This window comes from Lontra canadensis, unplaced genomic scaffold (genome assembly GCF_010015895.1).
Source record: "Lontra canadensis isolate GAN:19392208 unplaced genomic scaffold, GSC_riverotter_1.0 scaffold12, whole genome shotgun sequence".
Classification (NCBI taxonomy): Eukaryota; Metazoa; Chordata; class Mammalia; order Carnivora; family Mustelidae; genus Lontra; species Lontra canadensis.
In genome coordinates this window covers 242,574-255,949 of record NW_022631006.1, presented here as the reverse complement: position 1 = coordinate 255,949, position 13,376 = coordinate 242,574, and positions in this window count along the sequence as shown.

The window sequence follows — 13,376 nt, the reverse complement described above, 5'->3', positions numbered from 1 at the left end:
AGTTGATTTGGGCACGACCCATTAAGGTCTCCTTTTGCCTAGGCTAGAAGTAGACCGTGTGATATTGTGACTAATAATAAGAAATATATATTTGGTGTTCATCCCTGTTTGGCAGAGCTGCTGCTGCTGCTTCTTTTTTTCTAAAGATTTATTTATTTGAGAAAGAGAGAGCTCTGGGGGAGGGGTAGAGGGAGAGGAGTGGACTCCCCAATGAGCATGGAGGCTGACATGGGGTTTGGTGTGGGACTTGATCTCAGGACCTTGAGCTGAAATCAAGAATCAGACACTTAACCAACTGAGCTATCCAGGAGCCCCGGGAGCTTCTTAAACCCTTGGGATTTCCTAGGTGACAATGAAGGTGTGTTTTTTTATGTTAATGAAGTGACTTTTGGACCCCACCTAAGAAGAAAGTCTGGTTGCTGGGAGAAATAACCATGTGATTAGAGTGTTAGAACTTTCGGTCCCACCACTGACCTCCAGGAAGGGGAGAGATGCTTGAGGTTGAACTGATTGATGCCTATATAATGAAGCCTCCATAAAAACCCAAAAGAATGGGAATCAAAGAGCTCCCAGTTTGGCGGACAGATGGAGATTCAGGGGGAGTGCTGTGCCTGGAGAGGGATAGTAACTCTACCTCCTTCCCCCATAACTTGCCTTGATGCATCCCTTCTATCTTCCTGAGTGAAAGCCTTTCATAGTAAAATGGCAAATGGGTGAATCTAGGGAACAAACGAGTTTCCTGAGTTCTGTGAGCTATTCTAACAAATTAATCAAACCCAAGGAGGGGGGTGTGGGAATCTCTGATATACAACCAATTAGTCAGAAGTATAGGTAATGACCTGGACTTTTTTTTTTTTTTTTAAGATTTTATTTATTTGACAGACAGAGACCACAATTAGGCAGAGAGGCAGGCAGGGTGGGGGGGTGGGGGTGGGAAGAAGGCGCTCTGCTGATCAGAGAGCCCAATGCGGGGCTCGATCCCAAGACCCCAAGATCATGACCCGAGCTGAAGGCCTAACCCACTCAGCCACCCAGGTGCCCCATGACATGGACTTTTGACTGACTTCTGAAGCCCAAGAATGGGGTTGTTGGAACCCCCAATCTGTAGCATGTCAGTCAGAAGCACAGGTGATAAAATGGTCTTTGACTGGGGCCTGAAGTTGGGACAGAGAAGCAATCTTGTGGGATTGCGCCCTTAACCAGAGGAATCTGATGCTATCTCCCAGTAGACAGTGTCAGAATTGAGTTGGATTTCTAGACACCCAGCTAGTGTCTGAGGGTTGCTTGGTGATGTGAAAAACTGACCCCTCCCTCCAACACATACACACTGGAATTGGGTCCAGAACCATTGGGCTGTGTTACACTTCCTTTATGTTTTGTATTACATGATCTTGGCTCACTTTTTGGTTCCAGAACTGTTGCCACAAGAAACTATAGGAAGGTGTGGCCAGACAGCACCTTGTCTGAGGTGAAGCAAGGCTCTCTTACTTTCTGTCATCGTTTGGGATGCCCTGGGAGACCTCTCAGCCCTTCTGGCACATCTACAGGCCCCTTGATAAATCAGGCAACAGGAGCTTAAAAATAAATACCCTCTGTTCTGTCTCTCCAGCAGGTAATTCAAAGGCACATTTTACACAGTTCTTTTCTCATCTGCTCCATACAGAAGAGAAAATCTCGGAAACCAGGCCTCAATAAAAACCTAGATGGGGTAACAAATGAAAAGGAGGGACAGGAGAGGAGTCTGGCATCCTCTTTAGACTACGCCAGCATGGAATACATTGTAGTATTCCTCAATTAGCTGAATATAACCATTTAATAAATTTGTGTTGAAAAAGATAGTATACGAAGTAAAGTAAGGTAAAAATAAGAAAATATTTTTACCTTACCAATATTTTTCTGGCATATATTTGACTATAAATTCTTATGGACAATCTAATAGCTATCTAGAAAAACCTGCTCTAAAAATTCATTTAAAATTAGGATCCTGGGGGCACCTGGGTGGCTCAGATTGTTTGGTGTCTGCCTTTGGCTCAAGTCATGATCTTGGGGTCCTGGGATCACAAGTTTTGTGTCAGGCTCCCTGCTTCTCCCTCTCCCCCAACCCCCACTCATGCTTGCTCTCTCTCTCTCTCTCTCTCTCTCTCTCTCAAATGAATAAATAAAATCTCTAAAAAATAAAAATAAATAAAATTAGGGATCCAGAAAAACACCATGCATAGTATTTGGCTTCTATTCAGAATTTTGGTTGGAACAAGCTTATTATTTCTTCTTCAATGAAAATTTTTATTTACATCTTCCCTCTGCAAACAAAATGTTAGCAAGAGTTAGCAAAGGTTGATTGGAGGCAAGAGAAGGATAGCAGGAGGGAACCTGAATAAATGCTGGCAAGGACTCCTTTCCTGCTGACTTTACTATTTTCAAAAGGCAAATGAGGAAGTATAGAATTTATTTAGTGGATGGTTAACAGTTTTTTAAAAGCTTAGTTTTCAGTGTAAAAACATTGACAAGGGCTATTGACATTAATTTACTTGAATAGATGGAAACATAGTGAAACTTTCATTCCAGAATGTTATAAACAATAAATTTCATGAATATTTATTACAAAATCTACCAAATTATAATTCTTTACAGTGCCTTGTTCACCTAAAATTTCACTGTCATAAAAGTCATAGCACAGTCAGAGTCTGGAATGCTTGGTATAAATATTTACTAAATGAATTAGAATCGGGGGAGGTTTTCCCACTATTCTGACTCTCTCTGATTCCACCAGAGCTTTCCCTTCTTTATCACTGTCACCCACAGGGACTGTAGGAGATTAAGGACCCCCATCCTCCAATAGGGGAAGAAGTTTACTACTGTTCTGTTAAGAAAAGGAGAGTGTTTATACATTGTGTTAAATTGTATCCTCGACAAAGTCTCAGGGCAGAATGAAGTGTACTGAGGTGGCAGGAGGCCTTGGAAGAAATTAGGTATATATGCATCTATTTCAGTATTTTTTTTTCTTTGTTTTGGCACTAATTTTGTGTTTCTATCCTTTCAGGACCCTAATATTTTATTCTTTTTTTGTGGGGGAGGTATTTGACACACACACACACACAGAGAGAGAGAGAGAGAGAGAGAGAGAGAAACTATTAGCAGTGGGGAGGGGCAGAGGCAGAGGGAGAAGCAGACATACCGCGGAGCAGGAAGCCTGATGGGGGGCTTGATCCCAGGACCCTGGGATCATGACTGAGCTGAAGGCAAATGCTTTACCAACCGAACCACCCAGTGGCCACTTTAATATTTTATTCTTAAGAGACTTAGCTGAAGTCTTAAAAATAGTAAAACTTGCCTTGATTTCTGCTGTAACAATTCTGATTTTCCCTGAGATAATAAAGATAATGCGTTGTTGGAGAGCAAGAATTCCTGTCCCCTTCAAGAGTCCTTCTAGCTTGACTAGGAATCAAATCGGCATGAGTCAATAAGTGGGAGAAAGTCACATTTAAAAGTGTATGTATGGGGAATCAACACAGACATGGAAATTCCAAAGATAGGCGAAACGAGGTCTATATATTGTTCTGAACTAAGGGGAAGGCGGTCAGGGCTGGGACTTCAGAGGAAAGGACTGTACTTCATGGGGCATTAGGAAGAGCACATGTCTGGTAATGAGATGTTTGCCCTGCTAGACAGAGAGGTCGTTCAGATACAATTTATCTCTGCTGATAACCCTTATTCTGGAAAAGACCCCCAGTTTAGATCTTTCTATATAGTGAAGGGAGGGACAAAATTTCTCCATTGCCTTCAACCCCGAATCATCTTCATGCCAAAGTACCCATCTTGGCCGGGCAAGCCTGCCCTTGACCCCTACCCTGTCAACTAGAAAGTAAGTTAGGCAGTTCAGGAAAGAAAGAAAAGCACAATGAAAGAATGGATAAGTCAGAGAATCGTAAAATTTTAGTGTTGGAAGCTGTTATAAAATTGTGTCTCCCACTGGTCAGTGTGCCAATGCAGAAGAGTGAAAATGTTTTCACCAACCTTTGGTTGATGGGAGAGAGACGGAAAGGAAAGAAGGAGAGGAGTATAAGGAGGAGTCACATTATTTACCAGGTTTCTTTTTGAGGTCATCAAAATTGGATTGTGGTGATTTTTGAGCAAATCAGTAAATATACTATCATTACATTGTACACCTAACATGGGTGAATTTTATGGTCTGTATATTATAGCTCAATGAAGATTTTTTTTTAATTAAAGAAGGACCAATAAATTCAAGAGTTTGCTGAACACTGGCAGGAAATAAAAGAATGGAATTGGAGAGAAATGGAAGTAAAGATGGAATTGAAGAGTTCATTTAGGGCCTTAGAGAAATATTAACTAACAAAGAGCCTCCTAGTTGCACCAGCTATTTCCTTTGCTGAAATGCTCTTCCCATTCTTCTCCCCCACACCACCTCCATATTCACAAGGCTGGCTCATTCGTATCATTCAAATCTCTGGTTTAGTAAGTAAAATAAATAAATAAAAGGTGTTTTCTTAAAACTCTTCTCTGAATGCTTAATCTAGAATAGCCACCCATTCACTCTATTACATACTGTATTTTAATTTTTGCATTGAAATTTTAACTATCTGATGTGTTTATGATTTAAAAAGATGTATATTGGTTTTAAAAACTGAAACCATAAGCCCCATAAGTTAACTGTCTACATAAATTGGCTTTACTATTCTGCTGTCTTCACTAACAAAAGTTTATTATTCCTTTGTCATTAATGACATGACATGTCATTATTTTTCCAGGAAACTCTTATCCAAAAAGACAGAAGTTACAATTTTTTTAAGTAGCTTTACTGATATATAATTTACGTGCCATAAATTCACTCATGATAGGTCTACGATGCAATGGCAGTTAGTGTATTTAGAGACTGGTACCAAAACCACTACAATCTAATTTTAGGGTATTTTGATCACATGAACAAAGAAAATTTGGGCACATTAGCAGTCGATCCTCATCTCCTCCTGACAGCTCCAGGCAATCACTAATCACTTTCTGTCTTTATAGATTGGCCTTTTCTAGACGTTTCATATAAATGGAATCATTCAGTATATGATTTTTTGTATCTTATTTCTTTCAATGAGTATAATGCTTTTGAGACTCATCCATGTTACAACAGGTATCAGTACTTCATTCGTTTTAATTGCTAAATAGTATTCTTTCTGAGGATACACTAAGATTTTTTTTTATCCATTCAACATTTGCTGTTCCTACTTTTTGGGAATTATGAATAAGAGAGCTATGAATGTTTGTGTACATGTCTCTATGTGAGCACTCATACTTCATTTCTATTATGGAGATTCCTAGGAGTAATTTTGTTGGGTCATAAAATAATTCTGTTAAAAGCTGTAAGAGGCTGCCAAACTGTTTTCAGAAGAGGCTGTACCATTTTGCATTCCCACCAGCAATGTGTAAGGGTTCTTATTACTAAAACCCATGTTCATCTTCTTGCCCTTGAATAGTCAATACTCCAGAGACAAGTGTTGGTTGGAAAGGAAAGGTTGCTTTATGCAGGAGGCCAGCAACCTAAGGAGATGGAAGAGTAATGTCCAAAGACCATCTCCAAAGTTCCAGATCAGGCAGAGAGTTTTTAAGGGAGAGGAACAGGGAAGTAGTAAGGGTCCACACCACAAGGGAAGCAGTGGTACAGCGGTTAATCATTCTCCATATGATCTCAAGCGACTTGCTGGCACCACACTATTTTCTAGCACAGCCAAGCTTGATCTTCCAGGAACCTCTGGTTTCTTGTTTCCTGGAGTCAGTTTTCTACCAATATTTCAAAGAAGCTATAATTAATAAAGCTATAAGCTAGGGACCACAGGTCAGTGAGTTAGAGATATGTCACCTTTAGGATGCTTGGGACATGGTTACAAAGCCCCATTGTCAATTGTTCATTCCATTTCTATGGAATATGAGGCAAAGGTCTATCTTCTGTAGCTGCTTCAAGCTGAATCCGGGCATAGAAGGGATTTTGGAATGGAAGGTCCTGACAAGTTGTAGGACATAAGTCTTGGTCCCTTGTTCTAAGGTGCGGGGGGTGGGAGATATCAGAGATAGTTCTTTATCTAACACTTTGGACACTTTTTGCATAACCTGTTGGCACATAACATTAGTAGTTTTGCCCCTAAGTATATTCTAATAAGTATCGGTAATGCTGTAAGGCCCATTTTTATTACTCCTTCTAAAATAGATCTGATACTAGAGGGCATCCAAGAAAACAGGCCAGTAAACAAATCTTAACCCCTTTGAAGCAGAGGGGTGTGATGTTCTAAGCTCTGCTGCAACCAAGTGGCCTGCTCTCTAATTTTGTCTACTAGTTTCAACCTGCATGGAGGTGTTATTGTAAGTATAACAAGAAGAGTTGGTCATTATTCATATACCTCCTTGAGCTGCTAAAACAGTCTAAGGCTACTCGTTGTCTATTACCACTTTAACCAAAGAGTCTATGCATTTTTGCAGGATGGCAGGAGAGTTAGCTGTTTTGTTAGCAATAGACAAAATTTCTCTTTTTCTTAAATTTTTTATTTCAATTCAATTTAATTAATGTATAGTGTATTATTAGTTTCTGGAGTAGAAGTAGTGATTCACTAGTTGCATGTAAAACCCAGTGCTCATTACATCATAAGTGCCCTCCTTAAGGCCCAGTAGACAAATTTTCTAACACATGTTGATGAGTTAAAATTCCCCACTAGGGGAGCAAAATATAACCAAAGAAATATTCATCTCCTTCTGGTATTCCCCCAGGGAGGTCCCCAGTGTTCTGGGTGAATAATTTAAAAGAGCTAGTCCAATGGGCAATTTTAGACTTACTGTGGACTGAGAAGGGAGTAGTGAGAAAGCCTAACAAGCACATGCCTCCCATTGTCCAACTGTTCAAACAACTGTGAGCCGGTGTAGTCCTCTTATTATCCCCACGGCTGAAAACATAACTAGGGGGTGTGCAGACAGGACCCAACCCTGACGGAAGGTTTAGAGAGGCATTTTTAGGTATAATAGGTGTTAAATTTTGGAACCAAGAGTTTGTGTGGGGGAGCTTACTTCCTCCTCTTAACTGGCAGGCAGTTAATTTTCCCAAATCCTAATGAATGTTCTTTATTGGTGTGTTATGTTACAAACGGGGGTCTGATGATCTCCATCTAAGGAGTTGAAGCACTTCTCAATAAAATAGCTTAGAGCAGGCGATTCTGCAAAGACCATAACAGTAGAATTTTTACAATAGGTAGTTAATTTAGGGATTCCGTTCAGCCAATAGATATTTGCAAGTTTATGTGTCTTCACTCCTGCTTTGAACATGATGTTTGATAAGGGGTTGAGTAAGGAAGAAACAGGAGACTGGATGGTGGCTTACTAGATGGACCCAGTAAGTGACACAGGAAGTAAATTTATCATTAAATTTTACAGGAAGTAAATCTATCATTCAAGGGGATACATGAGTAAAATTATACACAGGGATAACTGTAGGATTAGAATAACCATGCTGACCTAGGCTGTGGATGACTGTTCCAACAAGTGTTCACATTAGCAGCAGTGAGTGACTAGTGCTCCATGTTTCCCCTGAGTCAGTGGTCTACTGAACTCTCAAAGAAGTTATAATTAGTCAAACTACAAGCTAGAGGCCACAAGCTATAAGCCAGAGGCTAGAGTTCTGTGAGTTAGAAATATGTTGTCTCTAGGCTGCTTGGGATACAGTTATATTCTGTTTTCTCCACATCTTTATCAGTACTGATTATTTTCTGTTTTGTTTGTTTTACCACTATTCTGGTGGCTTTTACCACTATTCTGGTGGCTGTATTTCTTGTGATATCTTTTGTGGGTTTTTAAAAGATATTTTTTATTCTTTATTAGAGAGAGAGAGAGCACAAGTGAGGGTAGAGGCAGAGGGAGAAGCAGACTGTCCACTAAGCAGAAACCCCGACGTGGGGCTCGATCACAAAACCCCAGAGACCATGACCAGAACCGAAGGCAAACACTTAACTGAATGAGCCACCAGGCATCCCTCTTTTGTGGTTTTTATTTTGTTTTATTTTGCTTTGTTTAAATATCTTAGTTATTTATTTGACACAGAGACGGTGAGAGAGGGAACACAAGCAGGGGGAGTGGGAAAGGGAGAAGCAGGGCTTCCTTCTGAGCAGAGAGCTGGATGTGGGGCTTGATCTCAGGACCCTGGGATCATGACCTGAGCCAAGGGTAGATGCTTAATGACTGAGCCACCTAGGCACCTCCTTTTGTGGTTTTTGATTGGCATTTCGCTACTGCTTAATGACACTGAGTGTTCTTTCATGTGTTGATTGACCATTTGTGTATTTTTCTTTGAGAACTGTTCATTCAAATCTTTTGTCCCTCCTTTAACTGGGTTGTCTTATTGTTGAGTTATGAATTCTTAATATATTATGGATATAAGTTCCTTGTCATATTATATGATCTGCAAATATTTTCTTCCAGCCCGTGGGTTTGTCTTTTACTTTTGTTAGTGGTATTCTTTGAAGTGCACATATTTTTTAAAATGATGAAGTTCAGTTTATCAAATTTTTCTTTTATCACTTGTGCTTTGGTATGGAGTCTCAGAAGTCATTACCTAATCCAGATGACTTCATAAATTTCAATTTCTAAGTGTTCATTGCTAGTATATAAAAATACAACTTATTTTTGTATATTGATTGTACATCCAAAAACCTATTAAATTCACATATTAGCTCTAGCTCCTTGTTTGTAGATTCCTTCAGAATTTTATATAGATAATCATGTTATCTGCAAATAAAGTTTTACTTCTTTCTTTCATATCTAAATGCCTTTTATTTATTTTTCTTTAAAGCTCTTGCTCTTAATATTAGTTTTTGTGCTTTTAGTCACTTGCTGGTATGAATCCAACACCTGGCTGCAATTTAATCTTGAATTGACTAAAGTGTAAAATCTTACTGACTCATGGGTTTGTATACATTTTCCTTTGCGAGACACTCAGGATTCTTTGGCACCAGTTTCTTGTAATGAATCAAGGAAATCCAAGGTTTCCTGGGTAACTGGACTCAATCATTAGATGGATACTTAGATTGTAAACAATATAATGGGCCAGACGGCCATAAATCTAAAATCCCCTATCATATCGTGTCTATGATAGAAATGGAGTTTTCAATCTTTGCTGAAATAATAATTAGGGTGCTTTCATAGGAGCTAGATTTTGTAACCAGTTATTTAGAGGAATAGAACTTTAAAGACCTCTAAGGAGCAGATAATATATATTGGAAGGTAGTCTCACTGCCACAGATTTTATAAATGAGATCTGCATCTCTTTTGCTTTAAATCTATCTTAAACATCTCAGTATTACAGATAGCATTGCCTGGTACCAGTGATGTCAAAATGTTACCACACTATTTGACAACTCCTGGGACTATTTTAGTAGAAAACCGATCATCAAGTGGTCAACCACAGGTATGGGATTTGTGCTACAAAAGCATACTGGCCACTACCTGAAAATTGGGCAAGGATTGTACCTCGGTAAAGTGTTGCGAGACATCAATCTGGGTTCATTTTAGACGTCAGTGCCCCTCTTAGAAAAATAAATATATAGATAATTACATGAGCAGAAAACTGGAGCTTGATTTGATCCAAACCCTATCTGCTCAAGGGGAATTCTGGACTGCTTTCTTTTCCCCTTAGTTCTCTCGAATACGTGTTCTCCAAAAGGCCCAGAACGTTGGGAGGATTCTACACGCTATGAGGTAGAGAATAGATAATATATGTAAGGTCTTTTACCAAATTGACATCCTATAATTCTGCAGATAAGTAAACAGATTTCCCGTAAAATCCAAACTATACTATTAGTTGATTGTTTTAGGTTAATGTCAGGTTTCCTATAGCTGTTCTAAATCTCATGGGGTATGTGAATTAAAACATTGTGATGGATAAAGAACAGGTTTTGTATGCAAATGAGCTGGAGTTAAATTCCAATTCTGCCTGCTGTGGCCTTGGGTAAATTACTTAATTGCATTAAAATTTAATTTCATTTTGTATTTTAGTAGTCAGAATTAAGTAAATCAACTTTTGAATAGTTTTAGTATAGTGTTTGGAATATGGAAATTATTGAATAAATGTTAGTTCCGTTTTTCTTTTCCAGCCTTTCATTGGTTAATCCCATTTATGAGAAATCTGGTTGCCCATTATAATCACTGCCCACATACTGAAGTTTAATATCTATTACTGTACAAATGCCGAAAAAAGATGTGAGCTGCTTCTGAGAGACCAGACTTATAAACTGAAATTATTGAAAAAAAGAGGAGGGAGAGTTAGATATTGAACATCATATCTGACTATCCACAAATTTCTCACTGTCCTTTTGAGCTACAGGTAGAGTTTATTAAAACTAATCCATTAACTCTTTATATTAACAAGGATAAATTTTTCAGATTAGTTGCCGAGGCGGAATGTGAAGAGCAAGTCACTGAGGAATTTATCATCAGCTCTGAAGGAAAAGGGGATAAACAAGGTGAAGATTCACTTGGGAGGAGAGTCTGGGCAACTCCAAGCAGACCACCCACCTAAAGGAACTGGACGTGGCATGCTTCATGCCATTGAGGGAAGGAAGAGGATGTTGACCTATGTTACGCCCATTGTGCCTACTTATAACTACCTTTAAAATGCCTTTGCGTTTAAAGTTTACAACAAACCTGTGAGGTAGTAGTAACTACATTTTATAAACCAATAGTGATACTTAAAGGATTGGGTTCTTTATACTTAGTTTGTAAGTAATAGTGCTAGTATTTAAATCCTGGCTGTCTAGGTCAAAAGGCCAGGTTCTTAGCACTGTACTATTGGTATTCTTGAAGAATTTTCCCTAAAGAACAGCCATCAAGGTCTAGGATTTAAGCAAGTGCCTGCTTCCTAAATGGTAATTCTGTGCTCTGGACCTTAGTAAGAATTTGAAATTTTCTTCCACCCCCATCAAAACATGCAGGTGAGAATTGGGCTCATTATAATTGAATCACTTTATCAACTCACTTGAGAAATAATTTCCCTCGAGTATTCTGGGAGGGATTAAAAAAATCAAAGTACACAAAATAACCTGAAAACAGTTTTGATTGCCAGCAATTGTATCCGAGAATTTTTAAGATACAGTTCAAACTTGTTGTTCATTACTGGATTTATTCTGGGTGGCATTACCAATGTGTGTGCCTGCATGTGGAGTTACTTTTAACTGGAAGAGGGCTCTGATTTCTATGTAAACACTTCAGGCCAAAAGACAGCAATTAAGAAAAGCAATCCAGACAATCATTTGAAACACCAGTCTGGAGAGGAAGAATGTTAACAAAACAGATCATAACTTTGACCTATATTAGAACACCATGTTTCATATTGGCTACAAACAAACTTTGAGCCCTTCTTGCTAAAATCACACAGTTACCCAGCAGGAATGGTATCATTCCAAATCACTGTTGTTAATAAACCTACTTATTATCCAAACAACCCTGAAACAAGAAACCTGAAATTGCTGTTTTGGGTGGTGCTTCCTGCTGCCAGGAGGTGGTGTGTTTGACTTAAAAGACAGCAAACCACAGTTAGATTAAAAATTTAGATCAAAACATTTATGTGATTGAGACACTGAGGAAAAGAATTCTGTTTGGTAGCAAACAGCCTACTTCTTCTAAAATGTATGCTGATTCAAGTTTAAAAATTGATGTAAAAAGACTGGTCAGGCAAACTAATATAAGGAATATTTTAGTGTACACGGTGAAAACTCCATTCAGAAATTTATTTGTACTGCTGATAGCATAGTAGATGCTTAATAAATACTTATTGATCATGGAATCAGACACTAATAATAGTCATATACTTATTTTGCACAGTATTCTCATTATGACTCATACACAAGAAGTGATCAATTAGATGGGCTAATTTGTTTTGCAAATAAGTATATTCCAAAGTATTTGAATATTACTGAGCATTGTAGAAAAAAGCCTACGGAACAGAAAAAGAAAAATGAGCACAGAGAGGATAATTAAAGAAGACAATGAAAACAACAAATCTGAGGTATATATGGAAGAAGTCACAAGATCGTGAGTAGAGTAGGAATAGTTAAGATACAAAGTTAGTTCGAGAAAAGATAATTACTTCTATTTCATGCATTCAAATGTTTTTTAGGAGTTAGGGAAAAAGAATTTGGGAGAATCGAGTCTCTTGGTAGCCTGTATTCTTTGGAGGGACTAATTGTGACATATTTTAAACTGTGCTGGCCAGTATTGAAGCCACTAGTCACATGTGGTTATGAACACTCGAAATATGGCTAGTAAGTACAACTGAAATGTGATGTAAGTGTAAAATGTAGAGTTGACTGTTGAACATAGCGTGTGTTGGAGCACCGACCTCCCTATGCAGTCAAAAATCCATGTATAACTTTTGATTCATCAAAAAACTTTACTAAAACCTACTATTGACCAGAAGGCTTACTGATAACATAAACAGTCAATTAACACATATTTTGTATATTGTATGTATTGTATATTGAATTCTTACAATACAGTAAACTAGAGAAAAGAAAATGTTAAGAAAATCATATGGAAGAGAAAAGACATTTAGAGTACTATTACTGTACTTATTGAAAAAAATCCACAGGTAAATGGACCTGCACAGTTCAAATACACATTGTTCAATAGTCAATTGTCAATCAATTTTGAAGGCTTAACACAAAAAAAGATTGTAAAATATCTCATGAATAATTGATTCTACTGATTACATATTAACACTTAAATATTTTAAATATGGTGGGTTAAATAAAATACATGATTTCAGCTAATTTCATCTGTTTATTTTGTTTGTTAGTTTGTTTTGAGGTGGTTACCAGAAAACTGAAAACTCTATTTGTGGCTAACATTTGTCTTGGACAGTGCTGGTCTAAAGAATTTGCTGACAGACTACATGGGACCTATTCTAGGTTGTTGCTCCCCTAGCATAATCTCCAGAAGAAATACCTTTTTGGTAAAGCAGTATGTTGACGTTAGAGTCAAGTCTATAATGACAAAATAAGAGATCCTAAAGAAAGAAGTGTGAAATCATGACTGGAAAACATAAAAGTTACACTGTTTTTACATGCTTGCCTGCCTCCTCAGCTACCAATACCCAACCCTCTCCTTTCCTCCCTCCTCACCCTGACCCAAATACACCTATGCTGTTTCTAGGCTAGGTATCCTATTATAAGAACCTGAGTATGCCTCTTATTAGACTCTTTTTTTTTTCTTTTTAAAGATTTTATTTATTTATTTATTTATTTATTTATTTATTTAATTTATTTGAGAAAGAGGAGAAAGAGAGAGTACACAAGCAGGAGCACCCAAGATTTTATGTATGTATGTATGTACATATG